Source organism: Lepeophtheirus salmonis, chromosome 6 (genome assembly GCF_016086655.4).
Source record: "Lepeophtheirus salmonis chromosome 6, UVic_Lsal_1.4, whole genome shotgun sequence".
Lineage (NCBI taxonomy): Eukaryota > Metazoa > Arthropoda > Copepoda > Siphonostomatoida > Caligidae > Lepeophtheirus > Lepeophtheirus salmonis.
Window position 1 is genome coordinate 55905892 of NC_052136.2, and position 17264 is coordinate 55923155.

A 17264-nucleotide genomic window follows, 5' to 3' on the forward strand; every position below is an offset into this window, starting at 1 on the left:
CGGACTTGCGAAAACAAAAAAGATTATGGAAAATAATGTAGTTGAAAAAATAACCCTCAATAACGGGTGCAATTTTTCAAAAATTGCAAAAATTATGTTATAAACTGTTCCAGAAATTAAAAATACTATATTTCAATGTCAAAGTCTAATTTTTTTTGTAAAAAGTGCATTGTTTTATGGTATTTCTTCTTAAAAAATGAAAATTGACGTTTGATGAAAAAAAGAGACATAAATTTTAAAAAAATTGCAGAAAATGACAGATATTTATTTAAATATCTGTGTCAAATTGATATGCAAACGAATCTGCAGACAAATATCTACAAACTTTATTTTATCTACGAATCCATTCCAATTGAAAATTGCAATCGAATATGCAATTCTAACCGATTTCTTATTTTGCCAATAACTTTTTAGATTTTGAATAAATATAAAAACGTCCTTATTTCAAATATGAGTTTTTTTGATTTATAACTCAACCATCTATCATGTGTCATCGAGCTCCAAAAAACAGTTTTTTTGCTTAATGTATAGAATAAGCCCCCTTTATGTGACCCCCTCATCAAAAAACAACAACAAAACCCTTACGAGGATCAAAAGAAGCACCCATGCATAATTTCAGCATTCAATTTTTAATGTTTACTAATTGAAGAATAGGGTAAATAAATACTTCTTCAATACTTCATTTCTATAGGGGAGGGGCAAGATCTCATGCTAGGAGTAAGTTGTTGTTACTTGATAAATCTTATTTTTAGGAGGGGGAGAGGGAACGTCAAAATTTCAAATTAACGTTGTAGTATCTCCCAACATTTTCTCAAAAAAACAAAACAAAAAAAAACACCTCTTAATCATGCGGTAGTTTGTCAACTATTTCTAAATGTGGAACTAATTAGCATTAATACAGTCATTTGCAAAAGTTTAAAACTACCTGCGATATCTCACCTAATTCAATAATAATTGTTTTCCCAACGTATATGAACGATATTATATAAGTAGGAGACTTGTCATATTCAACTGAGTCTAGCAAGTGTACCTATCAATATGTTGCATAATGACGCTTGGAGGAGAATGTTGTGTTCACATAACAGCTGAAATTATTATTCTTCAAAAATGGGCAAAAAAGGTACTTTTATAGTGTTGTTACACGAAGAAAGGTATTCTAAGCACAAAATTACTGTAAAAATGTGCTGTAGCAAGACAGTTGTACACAATGGTCCTCAGTAATTTGTAAAATTCGGGATTGATTCGGGCAAAACGAAAACAAGGCGCCTTAGGAAAACATCCACAAGAGATGACGCTATGATGAAATTGACTGTTTCAAGATTTCCCATTAGTTCCCGTAAAAAAAAAAACCCATTCTAATTTCATTCGAAAAGGGTGTAAAGTAAGTGTCAGAGTCGTTTGAGTAAATAGTTCAACTTCAAAAAAAAAAAATCTGAAATACATTCTTTTTCAGCTGAAAATAAGAAAATATCCCAAGTGGTCTTAAACTTTTACAAATGACTGTAGTATGGAATTGCTAATTCGATTATAAACAATCAAGGTATATATTAATTTGTAGCATGAGTAGTAGAAAAATCGACAGCTGACAAAAACCAATAAAATTTCCACATTAATTACGCTTTTTGCTAACATAAATATTCAATATATATTTATTTATATCAGCTATGGAGACTTTTCCGCTTAATTTCACTCTTCCAGTGTGTTAAACGTGGATTGGTTAAAATCAAATTAGCTTTTGTTAGGTTGTGAACAATATTCAACAATCATTAAAATATAACTCTATAGTAGGGAGGAATTGCCTTGAAAACTAATTGATTTTGGGCCTTTTTTTTACTTTTCTCTTAAAAGGCATGATGGCAAAATATGAAGCAAGTTTAGGAGTACAAGATTTTGTAAAATAGTTATTACTCGTTGTTTGATTTATATAATCACTTAATCTAGGGTGTATTTTTCTAATAACAATCAATAAGGTTGTCGACACCAGATTCAACACCCTCCCAAAGAAGAAACCTAGTAATAGTCCTTATAATCAATACATAATAATTAAAACACGATTCTAGCTATTTAAGCGTCGTCTAGTTTTTATGTTCCTTGATGCATAATTTGAAGGACTCTCTCATAAAAGACATTAATTGATCAATGCAATATGCACTCATAGGGATCGAGGAGAGCCTATTTAGAGATGCCAGAAATCTATTTCTTAAAAAGTAACTTCCCCCCTCCTCCAATATAAAAGGACTCGACATTTTATATAATGAATTATACTACTTAATGAAACAAGAGCGTCCGCAGTGTGTGGGCTGGTTTTGCTGTAGAAACAACCTCCTCCCCCCTCAATAAAAGAAAAACAAACAAAAATTAGCGAATTTTTGCTTTTTATAAGAAAATTTAACTTTTTTTTTCTAAAATCCGTGGATATTTTTATTTTTTTTTCAAAAAATTTAATAGTTTCATTATAGCTATGGAATTTAAACTTTTTTTCACAAAATTTATTTTTTGTATATAGCTGTAGATTTTTTAATTTTTTTTTTCGAAAAATTTAATATTTGAAATTTAATTTTCGAAATTATTTTCCAAAAAATTTACTATTTGAAATATTTTTCCAAAAAAAATAATATTGGAAATTTTTTTCCAAAAAGTTTAGTTTTTGTGAATAATTATGGATTTGGATTTTTTTCCCCAAAATTTAATATTCAAAATAAAAATTTTTATATTGTTTTTCCAAAAAATTTCACTTTTTATATTTTTAAGATTTTTTTTCAAAAATCCTTTCAGATCTTGTCTTTGGAATTTTGTTTTCCAAAATTTAATAGATTTTTTTCCAAAAAGTTTAGTTTTTGTGAAAAATATTTGGATTTTTTCCCCAAAATTTAATATTCAAAATGAACCTCTTTCACTTTTTATATTTTTAAGATCCTTTATTTTCTTTGGAAATTTCCATAGAGCAAGAAATAGAAAGAAATTTTATATAGCGAAGGTTTTTATATATATAAAAACCTTCACTTTCCGATTTTCTTTTATAATATAAATTCATTTTCTTACTATTATAAAATTTGTATTTCTCAAAAATCCTTACTCTTTTTTTCTATTGTCTAATCACAAATATTATATTCTAAAGATAAGGTAGTGTTTATAATTTTTTTATATAGTATGTCCAAGTAATGTTCTCTTCAAGAATTCAATAAGGACCTTATATTTTTTATTTTTCTGTTTTTTTAACTAATGTTTTGATGATTATATTTACATAGATAAGAACCCTTAACATTTTTCAAATATTCTTCATTTTTTCTTGATTAACAATATGTTCTGAGTTAACATAAGAAAATTCAAGAAAAGTAGAGCATCCCATACTTTTTATATAAAAGTTTTATTGATATATTTGAGTAAATTATAGGGTTTTTATTCAAATTTGTGGGATGAGAAAAGATACTCAAGAAATGTAGCTATGGTTTAGAAACTTTATTTCATTTGTGAAACTTATATTGGCCCCGAATTGGCTTCCTTCAAATAAGGTATATCCATTTCTCCTTTTCATACCGGGTTGTTCATTGAAATCTGAATTATTTATAATTCAAAGGGTTTAAAGGGTGAGTGATTAAAGTTCTTTCATATTTAAATATATTAAACCTTGCAAATTAGTTTCAAAACAAAACAAATTTTAGGTCTCTAGCTTACGTACAAGTCAAGAAAAGAACACTTGACCGTCAACTTTAAGAAAAAACATTATAGCTTACTTTTGTGATGACAGACCACAAGCGTCATACCATCTTTAATTAGAAGATTTATAGTTTTTTCGAATATATAATTTTTCGAGTATAATACTTACATAGGTTTTCTAGAAGCAAATTACTCAGATTAATCCATTGGAAGCATCACAGCCAGTTCACCTTCGTGGGCATAGTAGATTATCCCAGAAAATAGAATAAAAACTCTATAATTGATCGAAATATGTCTATTAAATATTGAGCTATATTTAAAATTCATTAAATCAATCAATTGGGAGCTCGACTATTTCTAAACTTTTGTTCAAGATTGTTTATATGTGGACACGCCTTATTAATATTTTTTTTACTTAGCTATTAAAAGTTTAGTAAAAAATTTAATTCCGTATTTCCGTGAATATTGGTCGTTATATTCAAATTTACAAGCTGTTATTTATAGCCTGAAGCCTTGATTTGATTTAAGTGACTATATTTTGCTTCAATATGGTCTTTCAAATAACTAAAATATATCATATTGTGTTATTCAGTTGTGACCGTAAAGTTTTGAGGCATGCATATACAAGAAAATTTTGCGGATTTTGTAGAGAATGAAGGAATTGTGACTGAACAGTACAAATGCAAGAATACTATTTTATTGGTGTTACAACTTGATCTGGGAATCACTTTTAACTGTTCTTTTTTCTCAAAAAAGTTTTTGGATAGTACTAATATGTTTTGCTACAATGAGGAGGAAAATTATACATAACTTTGCCAAATGGCAATACTTAGGCTATTCATTGATAATTAATCTATTACTTAGTTGGTAATTATACAATTTTGAGTTAAATATATATAGGTGGGCATTTGAACTTATGTAGATATAATGTCCCACTAAATACATATGAATTAGTATTTTCATCAAAATATTTAAAAATAGACCATAAATATATGTAATAATCAATTTGTGTTATTATTTTCACCATAGGTAGGATTGAAAATATTTATTTTTTCATTATTAATCTCATTTTTGTGCTGCAACTTGTACAATTTGCTTATACAAGTTGAAACATGCTAGATAAACGGGTTTGATTTCCAATTTTTTCGAATTTCGATTACGAATAGTGCGGAAAAGTTGTCCTATAGTATGAAAATTACGTATGCAAAATTTCATTGCAATGCGATATCATCTTTAGGTAGCACAACTTGTTCAAATTTTGATGAGAGACAAAAGTTCTTTATTTCACCAATAAGGATAAAAGTACAGCATTAATCATTATTTTTAGTGATTTGACAATTCCAAAAAGAAATCCCAATAACGATTACGATGCGATTCAAGCAAAAATTCCCGATCCTAATGCTTAGTTTTTCGATTTTTTTTTGAAAAAAAAATATAATTATGAAATAAGAAATATTATATTCTTTTAAACAAAAATTTCCAATATACAATTTGATATTCAAAATTTTTTCAAAAATGTACTACTATTCATAAAATATTTAATTTTTATTGAAAAAAATTACAAAAACCCAGGGCTATTCTGAAAAATTTAAATTACCTTGAAAAAAAATTCAAAAATCCACTGCTATTCATAAAATATAAAATTTGTAGAAAAAAAATTCGAAAATTAAATTTTTAATACCATATTTTTTGAAAAAAAAATTAAAATATTAAATTTTTTTGAGAAAATTTCAAAATTACAGAGTTATTCACAGAAAATTAAACCTATTGGGGAAAAAATAAAAATTTTATATATTTAATTTTTTAATTCGCAATATTAAATTTTCTAGTTAAGCGCATCAATTCCTTAACTTTTGGTTAGGGTGACATTTTTTTTTTTTTATCACTTAAAAAAGTAATAAATAGTTAAATAACAGTTATAAATAAGAATTGGAATCGCAAATTAAGTATTATTTTTCCGATGCTGATTCAAATTCCAGAAAAAACAGACGATTCTCTTATTCCAGATTCCCATTAATCGTTCCATCACTAATTTTTTTACAGTAATTAATGATAATAGACATTTTTCTATCTAACAAAAACGATTAATAATGTATTTTTAAAGCTACCCTATGGAGCAAAAAGAGAGAATACCATAAGAAAAATTGATATTTCCTTTCTTAAAATATAAAAAATGCGCGTTATACACGGTTTTTTTGTTTTGTTTTTTGTTTGTTCCAAAATGACAATTTTACAAAAAAAACCAAAAAAACTTTTCTAACGCTTTTAATTGGTTTAAAAATGTCTACTAAAATTATTTCATTTAAAATAACTAAAAGGTTCCTTGTTTTATCTATATATACTCTATAAAGAGTTTTTTTACCATATTGGCAATGCATTTTTGTATAGGTCATTTTCATACCATATGACATCTTTTCCGCTCTACCCAAAATCAAAATTCAAAGAAAGTTGAATATCAAACCTCTCTAATGAAGGGCTGTAGTCAGTGAGGATTAAAATCAGGAAAAGTAGGATTTGGATTATTTATTTAATGATTTGAAAACATTTTAAATGATATTTTGTATTTGAGTTGAAAAAAATAAAAATGATCTTTTACAAAAAAGATAGATTTAAAAAAAAAAACAGGGAATTTTAAAAATAGAGAGATATTTTTCTTTATAAAAAACTCTCTGCGTAAATTAAATTTAATTTAGTAAAAAGATAGAAGGAAGGATTGACATTTTGCGCAATAAGGTCATTCATAAAATAGCATTATTTGATAACTTAAAATTATATTCATTTTTTTTTTTTTTTTGTTTCACATGTGAAAGTTGGAAAAAATGAGATGTAAATTATTAAAACTCCAAAAATATTTCTACATCCCCAAAAGGACAAATTATTTTTCCTCGCAAGGTATTATGCAAATGTGAAAGTCGCCATTTTCATGGCGATACTCTTCGTATTAAGTTGGTTGAAAAGTTCGAAGGCTGGCACGATACGTGTACAAGTTTAAAAGCTGTCAGACAATTGATTCGTTAGATATAGCATTGTGAGGGAAGCAACTTTTCCTATTGTTAAAATAATGATAAAAAAGAATTGCGTGTGTTAATGAAGCATTTTTTTTGTTAATAGAAACTATACGGTTGCTTGGCTTGGTAATCATTATTCAGACTCGGCACTAGCAAAAAGTAAACATTATATAATTATTGCTTAGCTTAAACGAGGAAAAATAAGCGTTGAAGAAGACGCACATTGTGGACGTCCCAAAGAGTAATTTACGGAGGAAAACATCAAAAAAGCACACAAAATAATTTTGAACGATCGTAAAGTTGACTCTACAGATATCAAAGGAATCAGTTGGATATATCATGCATGAATATGTGCTCATGATTATGTGCAATGTTAAGCGAAATTCAACTCGTAATAAACACCATTTTTTAGTCGATATGTGTCTATGGATAAAATCTTGTTCCAACACTACAGTTCACACGACGAACCGAATCCAACTACTTGGCGAAACGCAACAGTCGGCTGGCAAGGTTATGGGATCAATATTATTGATTGTTTACCCCTAAATGGGCCAAACCAGGAACAGCGATGATTACAAAGCATTGTTGGGGCGATTGAAGGATGAAATCGCAAAAAAAGCGGCTCCATTTGAAGAAGAAAAAAGTGTTGTTTCATCAAGACAGTGCATCTTGCCACAAATTACTGAAACCGATTGCAAAATTTGATAGGATGAGGCTAAGAATTCCTTTCCCATTCACCATATTCTCCAGATCTGGACTCCAGTTACTTTGTCTATTTGTAGAACTCTAAAGAATGCTCGCTGTTTGGAATAAGATTATAGTTAACGAAGAGGTAATCACCAAAACTTCGGCCTACTTTGAGACTTAAGTTCTATAAAAAAAGGCATCGGAAAATGTATGACCTCTATAGACGTTGTTTCGCCTTCAAAAGCATTGGATAAATAAATCCAATTTTGCAGATTAAATGTGTTCAACTATGTGAGTCAAAGAACTTTTCAGCTGACCTGTACTAATTATTTTATTATTCAATTTCTAAAGAAAAAAAATGATATCCTATGGACAGTGCGCTCGGTAGAATTTTGAGGGAAGAAAACATACGTAATGTATATGGACTTCAAAGTCAATTCCTAGCTCAGGTGGAGGCATTATATAATAGTAATAACGTTTCTTGTACTTCATCAGTAGTACAAGAAACGTTAAATATACAAAATGATTTCTTAAAGTACTACAGACACACATGAGTCTTATTTCTTAATGAATATCACAAAAAAAAAAAAAATGCGTAGTCGAAAAGTATGTTTAGACACGCACACAATGTAGGGCAAAAAAAAAACAGAGTGGAAAGGCAGTCGTAGTAGAAGTAGGCCCACCCTCATCTTCATCTCGCCTTTTCCTTTCCCTCCACTTACACACTCAATACTTTCCATGTTCTTCATTAGTATATATATAAGGAGGAAGCATCCTATATGACGTCATAGAGTGGATCCATCAAAAACCCTTATCTGCCGTAACTGAATGAAATATCTTCATTAACATACATAGGTATAAGTAATTGATTGTTAGCACAATATGTATATACAAAACAGTTCGAACTTTGTCTTCCTCATTTAAAGAAGAAAATGTATTTTTCTTCATAACCCAATCGTACTCTGTATGGACCAAAATACTATTTTCAAAAAGCACTTTTTTTTTCTTATATTAAATACGAAATGTTCCTCTTTCTTGTTTGTATACCTTCTTTGAAAGTTTATTTCTTCTCTTTCCTTCCTAGGAGGCACTAATGCTCCTCTTCTTGATTCTTCTGATATTTCTCTCAGTTTCGTGTAAGCCATACAGCAGTGCACTGGATATATCTTCTTCTTCTTCCTCTTCTCAATTTTCCCCTAAATTAAATACATTATTATTATTTTCGTAAGTTCTTATCAACGATTTGCTTATATTTTGTATTTTTTTCCTCTTCTCGCTTTTATGTTAGCCTTTGACTTCACGGCCCTCATGAAAAGAAGACTAACTATTGCACGCCTTATTATTTGTAATTTGAAAGGAGTGTCATTTATGTGTATACATTAGTTATCATAATTCGGTGTACGGTTTATCATATGTCCTTTGCTTTTATTATGCTTATGGGTTTAATCAATTTAAAAGTTCAATTAAAGTAATGGCCTTACACCGCATGATATCCTCTACACTATTATCGCCCAAAACATTATCACAATGATGAAAGGCTCTTCTCTCTAAGCGTTGTATATTCATTCATTCATTCTTTTTTTTTTTGTGTGTGTATGTGATTGAGTTTTAAACTTCCTCAACAACACTACGAAAAATGTATCTCCTTACTAACTTGTGGGTCATCATATTACTTACAAACCATTCATAACAATATTTGTTTTGTTTTTTAGACAAGATCTGGAGCATTTATTTGGAATGTCATGCTTTCTAATATTTCGCTGAAAAGTTAAAAAAAAACAATCAAAAATTAAAACTAGGAAAATTATAAAAATTCCACTTTTCTACATCATTTAAGCATACAACCTAATATTTCATGAGCATATTTCGGTCCATTGTAGATTTTGTATTCAAATTTTGGGAATGAATTGTCATACCCAAAAATGTTGCCCATAGTTTAAAACCTTCATTCGGGGTTCGGGACTTAATTTGGCCCCGATAAGATATTTCAAATATATTGCATAAATTTATCTAATTTGGAACTTTAACTACCTAAAGTGTAATTGTAGGCAACTCCAAAGGATTAATCAGAATAAAATTTTGTTAAAAATTGACCATAATTAAATAGCTGAAAAATAATTAAAAATATAAGAAAACTTTATGCTTTCTTTTATGTAGACGTGAATCTCTCAGTTACAAGCTTATTTGTATTGAATGACTCCATTAATCACATAAGATTTTGCTACTCATGCTTATTTATCCAAAAAAGGCATTAATGAGATAATTAAAGAAAGAAAATAAGATTTCCCCCTTTATTTACTGATAGATAACATAAACTTGCCGTCGAATTTGGCTATTCTATGAGATCTGTACTGTAATCAAGGTTTTGATATTGAGTGTCTAATTTGAGTCATTATACATAATTCACTATTAGTAGGCCAATAAATAATACTACTATTAAAAAAATTATTGGGTGATTACAGGTCTAGAAATGCAAAGTCTTTCAAAGGTAAAAATTCCTTTCGTCTGATAGGCCATATAACTTTGTCCGAGCATGTACATAAAAAAATTAAAACAAAAATTTAAATTTAAAAATCCAAAGCTAAACACAAAAAATTTAATTTTTTGAAAAAAATTGTGAAATCCACAGGTGTACACAAAAAATAATTTTTTCGAAAAAAATCAAGAAATATAACATTTCTTGAAAAAAGTTTAAAGTATTAATTTTTTTCAAAAAAAATATAAAAAATATTCATAGTTTTTCACAGAAAGTTAAGTTTCTTTTTAGTTAATTTTATGGAAATACAAATTGAAAACTTAATTTTTTATAAAAAATTTCAAATATTATATTTTTTGGAAAAGAAATTCAAAAATTTACAAAAAATTAATTTTTCTGAAAAACATTTTAAATATGAATTTTTTGCTCTGCTGTATAATACCTGAATGACCATTTTTTAAGAAAATAAATCTTGAAAGAAAAACTTTTATTACTATTTTTGCAAAATTTGTGAATACCAAAAACAAATCATGTTAGCTGATTAAAGGAAGTTTTCGTGAGAGTAACGCCTCTCCCAATATCATGTATTCTAGTGTTGTGCCAGTCCTTATTTATTAAGTCTAGTCCATAATTGGAACAGATCCTATTAAAGTGGACCAAAATTTAGGTCCAGACCGCAGTCTGAAACCAGATCCCAAAATTGAAATCGTAGTCCGGATTTTCCTTTTGTAAAAAAAAAAAAAATCATTTTAATTGGGCATTCTATATCAACTAGATTTTTGTATTGACCAAAGAACTTTACTGAAAGAACAGTCCAGACTCAACTTGGATCAAGTTAGGTGGCCCCAAGGTTAATAGAGATAGAAGGTTAAACCATCATGTCATGGGGCTTGCTATAATTTGATTTTGAAGTATTTACCGACTGCTGGGCAAGACAAATAGATTATGACAAAACACGGAACCAATCATTTTATATGACGTCACTATTGTTAGAGTTTTCAATTTAATGTATCGTAACGACTGCTGGACAAGACAGACAGATTTTGACCAAAATAAGCAACGAAATATATTCAATGAAGTTGCTATCAAAAAACGTGGTGAAAGTCAAACATCAGTCGTAGACTCGTTTTGGTTTAACCTTCTATTTTATTAACCTTGGTTGGGCCTTACAAAAAATATTATGGTCCCAGAACGGTCTAGGATTTTCCGACTGAGACACAACATTAATGTTTGTATTAATATAAGTGATGCACACAGATACACATGTGTATAAATAATGAAGGAAAATTGATTTTCTTTTAAATATATTTATTTACATGTTGCATGATGACAAGAACACTACACATTTGAGTAAATAGAAAATCATATGTTTAATATCTTGTAATACAAATAATAATTTATGAGGCTTGTCATACAAATTTAAAAAAAATAATTAATTTTTTATAAGTCTTTGTACATTAATATATAGTCATAAAATTGTGTGTATTTTGGGCATGTTAAAAAAAAAAAGAAACCGAAAATCAACATGTTAACCCTAATAATTTGAAGAATTTTTTGGAGATCAGCTACAATCAGCTGCGACAAAGGAGGAGGCGAAGGAAGTGAAGTAAACAAGGACATTTGTAAGAATTACTCCGATGCCTATCCCCAATTCTACTCTCACTCCAACGAGTACATCCAATTATAACCCCCCAATAAATCATCAAGGTTACTCTCAGTCTTTTATGAACACATACGAATGTTCAATCAGGTTTTGAATATGATTGAGTGTAGTAGCAAAGGAACTCAGGAGTTTATTATTAATGATAAGAGCAAAGGAAATAAAAAAATATTCTCCAGAATAACAATTAAAAAAAACAAAACAAAAAAAAACGGGTCAGCTAAATAATACACATGATTTACATCTTTCTCAAATGCAACCACTACTAAAGCCTATTAAGTAATGAACAAAAAGGAAGAAAGAGCACACGCAAAATCGTTTTTTCCTATTCTGATTTTTTAAGGTTGTTTCCTTCATTACAAACAAGTTCCCTCTAGTTTGAACTCAATTACCTCTTTTATTTCAAAAGTATTCTTTTCTACAAAGGGCCCTATTAGATCAATTAAGGAGAGGATGGAGATTTAAGCACATGTATAGAGTATTCCTTGCATAAATCGAGAAAATAAGAAAATTTTATGAATTAAGTTTTATGTGCTCAATTAGGGTTTCAATTTTCATTTAGCAGCTGCTGTCAAAATTAAATAATTCACAAAAAAAAAAAACCTTTCTCAATATTTCAAAATAATAATAATAGAAGAAAAAATCTATTTTTTTAAAAAGTACCCTTAAAACTACAGACGCTTGACTATAAATGCTCCCTAAGGAATAGTATTTATACTCTAAAAATAGAAACAGACGCGGCAGTGGGGAAATGACATCCGCCCACCTTAAAAACATTTTGCCACGTTTTTTTTTTTTCTTTTTCTATTCGACAAACTTTGTTGAATTCACAGGATGTTCACCAAAGCCACGATATAATAATATATTCATTGTACATGCAATGATTTATAGCAAGATTTGAAATTTGATTATAAATATTTAATAAAACGAGTTTGCAATCGTAAAACAACAGAAAAATACCAAGAAAGAAATTGGGTATAATATTAGTTTTTTCAAAGTCTATTAGTCAAAATGTTTATTGTTCAAAATAACGGATTTATTGTGATATTGGGGTACTGACGTATTTAAAATGCTACTATAATAAATCGACATTGAAAACGCTATTTGCACCTCCATGACGGGCTACAAAATTGTTTCGCCTATAACCGAGCCCCAAAATTACTGAGCAAGAAAAACTGTTCTCTATAACGTCATCAATAGACTTAACAATTTTGAGGTACACTTTTGGCCAAATTGAGCTACAAAAAGGCTAATACTTTTAAATATGATCACTCAAAATATACAAATTGAGCAATTTGTATTTAAAGAAAATATGAATAATTTAAAACAATTACCTGATTCAATTTTTTAGCAGTCGATTTTGCGTCAAATTTTCCCTTTCCTATAATTGACTGTTGTCGGAATCTGGCTCCCTCAGATAGCCAAATTATGTAATCAGAAACCTGATTGCGTCATATACATAGCTTTACCTCAATAAAAGAGCTTAATGATAATTATTGCAAGGGGATATTCTCCAGAAAAGTATCAGCAAAGAATCATCAAAAGCTGTTGTTTAATAGAACTAGAATCCTAATTTTCTATATTTATTTCATACTAGCTTAGAAAATGAGCAATTTTCACATAAAACAGGGCAAAATGGGCAATTTTTAAAGCAATTGAGCGATCGCTCACAAATCTTAAGTCTACTCATCAAATGTCTGAGCTAAACCTCTCATGCCACACCAAAAATAAATCCTGTGAAGGCTTCTGAGAGTATGAGTGAATTACCATTAATGACATTTTTGTTATTAGATTTTTTGTCAAAAAGTATTATGTTACTGGAACTGGTATATCATGATAACACTCTAAGAAATATTAATTACTCTATACCTGCGGATCGAATAGAGTAGGTTCAGAAAGACAAGGATTAAAATATTATTTTTTGATCTCTAATCCAGGAACACTTTGGATTCCCGTTAATTATGTCACGTCTTGATGTAGAAAGGTTTCCAAGTGATATTTCGTGGTCCACATTCGAAAAGCAGATAAGTTTGGATCTCGGGTCACTGCCGGGTGGGGGAAGGGGCGCAGCAGACAGACACGCTTAAATTTAAAAAAATAACCTAGGTTTATTAAATTACGAAGATTAAATATTTCAAGTTGAGCAAATAAAAAAATCTTTCATGGAACAGTCTTGTAAGTAAGTCATATTTTCTACAACTATAAATATCATAAACAAGAACCGCTCTACCCATGTAGAGGGTGAGGACTCAAAATAAGATAATTTTAAAAGCAGTTTTCACTTCTACATATTTTTATTTTGTGCCATTTTTATGGCAAACTTTTTACTCAAAAGTTGGTAATTGAACAATTTTCTATATTTTTTATTCACTATGTCTCCCATCATTCTGAATTATGGCTTCAATAAGGAGACATGGTACCTGAGGACCTTGTAGAAGATGTTCGTTTTGACTTTTTCGTTGGCTTTGAAGAAGTAAAGAGACATCATTTCTGTCGGAAGCCACGACGCCGAGGACGATGACCGGAGCTGGATGTCTGGTCCTGAAGATTCCCTCAAACTGAGCTTTTGATTCAGCCAAGAAGCGATCAATTTTCCTGTTCAGAACAGCGTCCACTGTGGAGATCTTCTTGTTGGAGATCCATGTGTGCGGGGAGGAGCTCGCAACACAAAAACAAAACAATCATCAAAATGTAGCTTTTTGTCACTTCTTTTGAATGGCTTTCAGTACAAAAATGTCAGACTTTTAGAATTGAGGCTAGACGTCCTCGAAGAGGATTCTAATATTTTAGTCATCACCCTGTACATATAATAGAGAAAGATACGAATCTGTCAAAAGAAGTGTGTGATCTTAATGTTTCTTTCCAATGAGTAGGATTTAAAAGTTACCTTAGATGACCGTGATTTCCAATCGGGGATCTGCGGTGTAGTGTTGTGTCGATCCTTATGTAGGAGCAATAATCGCAGTCCATTCCGTCCACCTTCTCTGTCTTTAAAGAAGGTAAAATGGATCCCCCGTGACGTCATTGAGGAGGTTTTTCCTTTTTTAGTTATTCCGTAGGTTAACATAATTAATTATATAACTCAGTAAAAATAGAATATTTTCGAGGAGGGCCTGAAAAGTTTCCGACCTAACAGAGATACAAGTAATTTTTTATTAAATTTTTCAACATAGTCTCCTTGTTTCTCTATACCCTTCTCCCAGCGATGCTGCCATCTTTGTAACCAGTCCAAACAGTACTCCACGTTTTTCTCTGCAAAATCATTGTTCACAAGACACTTTTTTTCTCATTTCTCAATGACTTCGAGTAGGATTGAATTAGATACTTCAAATTTTAAACCAAAAGCCTTGTCTGCTATTGTTACTTCTTCATTACCTCTGATTTTGTTCCAGTGAGCATTAATTTAGGATTGAAAGCAGGAAAAAGTTACTGGGAGCCTGATCTATAGAATATTCTGGATAGGAAAGTAATTTGTAGCCATGGTTTTCAGTTATTTATGTCATGGTGCATTGTTTCGATTTTTTATTTTTTAAAAGGGCTGTCTTTTCGTGATTTCATCCTTCAAAACACTACAAAATCTATCTAACAATCCTTGACCCTTTTTGAAGTAATCAATACTGATACTGTCGATTGGTCTCTATAGTGTAGTGATGAGTCCACGTTTTATCTAATATCGCATATTGTCAACGAAATTTATATTTACTAGGGATTAAACTTCACGATATAATTACTCCAAGTCATGAAGATGTTGTTATTTTTAATCGATTTGAGCTCAATTAGTACATATATTGCAAACAGCTTACAAATGTCCAAATATTCAAGCACAATATGTACAGCATGTTTCTTTGATATCTGTAGAGTGTAAAGTCTTAGATATGTATATCAACTTCACTGTACTATCATTCAAAATTATTTTGCAGATTTTTAAATGTTTTATTTTTTGGTAACAACCTCTTTTAGACTGTGAGAATAGTCTTTGACACGCATTTCACATCGTTTTAATTTAATAGACCATTTTTAAATTCATAATTTCAGATGAACAGTCTGAATAATGTTCATCAAGCCATGCCTGGGCTACAACAGTATTATTTTTTACCAAAAAACAATGTATTATTAATACACAAAATTATTTTTTATTCATTTTTTTAACAAAAAGAAAAGTTGCTTCCCTCACAATGCGATATCTAAAGAACCATTTCTCTGATGGCTGAAAAAAATGGTAAATTTATCGTTTGAAGGTTGTAACCAATGTTACTAGAACAAGGTTAGGCAACAAGAAATGACTGGGCAAGGACATTTATGTGGTACTTATAACCCAGACTCGTCATTGGGACGAGCGTTGGTTATTGATACTACATGAACTTAAAAAGTAAAAATTTAAATAAATGATATCATTATCATGGAAGTGATTACTCAATATTTCTTAAGCGATATTTTACTAAATGTAATATCCAAGTTAAGTTTTTCAATTTAATAAATTATCAAATACTAAGCGTCAAAATGATGATCATAAATTCTGCCATAATCAGTATTAAATTTGTCCTTTCTTCCACAAACCAAAATCAAATCCTTCCTTCTTGAAAGATCTTTCGGGAATCGGTGGTATGAAACGCCTCTTGGGTTTTTACAAATAGCCACTGCACATTCTCTTTTAATTTAATTTACCTAATTAAATTAAATATATGACAAATCAAAAACATTATATGATATTATTTATATCTTAATAATTTATGAAATGTAAAAACATACCAAGACTTTTCCCTTATGATGTAACCAGCAGTAATAAAAAGAAAGAAATTTAATTAATAAATCTGCTGGGGTTGCCCGACAGTGATCTAGTAACATTGGTAGTAACTAACTAAACGTTTTAGTGGTCCCATCTTTGTGTCAGTGTTTTAGCTTTTCAGCCTCCCTAATATTATATATTAGGGGGGCTGCCAAATCATAATAATTGAATGGAAATGACATAATATCTAATACCATGTATATACTTGTGTGTAAATATATTTATTGAATAATTTTCGTATCCCTTACATTTTACAATATGAGTGAAGTGACTGGGGGAAATGTTATTAAATTGTTTTTTTTTACCTTTCCTAATATATATGTATGTACATAAATGTACTTGTATTTTTCATAATATCCCTTAGTTTGAACTTTCTATATTCATTATTTGACTTTCATAAACATTACAACAGAAATATAGAAATATAGGACGGTGTTGTCTCAGTTACTCACCAAAGTTTCATCCATTTTGGAAGCACCGTTGTTACGTAATAGTCGTTTGAGTGAGTTGATGCATAGTGTTCCGTCAGTACTTATTTATTCGATCCAGTCCATTCTTAGCACCGATCCTAAAAGTCTTTGGGATGGGTCCTTAAGACTGCCGGTCCTTCGGACTATTAGTACTAGAAATAATTAAAAAAAGAAACAATAAAGTTGATTGACGTCATCTACGACCAAACTTAATAAGTTTTAGGACTAATACATTGGACTGTACCGGACCCAGACTGATCTGAACATGACTGTAGTCTTTAGTACGAAATAAGGAGACTATGTTGAAAATAAACATTCAAAAAAATTGGCTTGTATCTTTCTCAAGTAAGACACTTTTCAGACCACCCTATTATATACATAAAATTTAAAAAAATCCTTAAAATTTGTAAGATTTTTTACATCGATTCAGAAACTACATTCAAACCTGTATTAAAGGTTTAGGTAAAAGAAAAAATTCTAAAATAGAAAATGTAGGACAGTCACTTAGTAAGTTTACATA

General features: G+C 29.7%; 1 protein-coding gene and 1 long non-coding RNA gene across 4 annotated transcripts in view; both read left to right on the plus strand.

Annotated features, from left to right (window-relative positions):
- Positions 1–6793: 6793 nt before the first annotated feature.
- LOC139905890 (uncharacterized) lies at positions 6794–7890 on the plus strand. The gene is made up of 2 exons (XR_011781003.1): positions 6794–7643; positions 7704–7890. It is a non-coding gene; the product is annotated as an uncharacterized lncRNA (long non-coding RNA).
- Positions 7891–8466: 576 nt separating this feature from the next.
- The window catches only part of LOC121120243 (uncharacterized), a 32180-nt gene continuing 23382 nt past the window's right edge, over positions 8467–17264 (plus strand). For all 3 annotated transcript variants that reach the window (XM_040715091.2, XM_071889750.1, XM_071889749.1), the window contains exon 1: positions 8467–8576. The gene's annotated coding sequence lies outside the window, so the exon portion shown is untranslated. The remainder of the gene's footprint in view (positions 8577–17264) is intronic.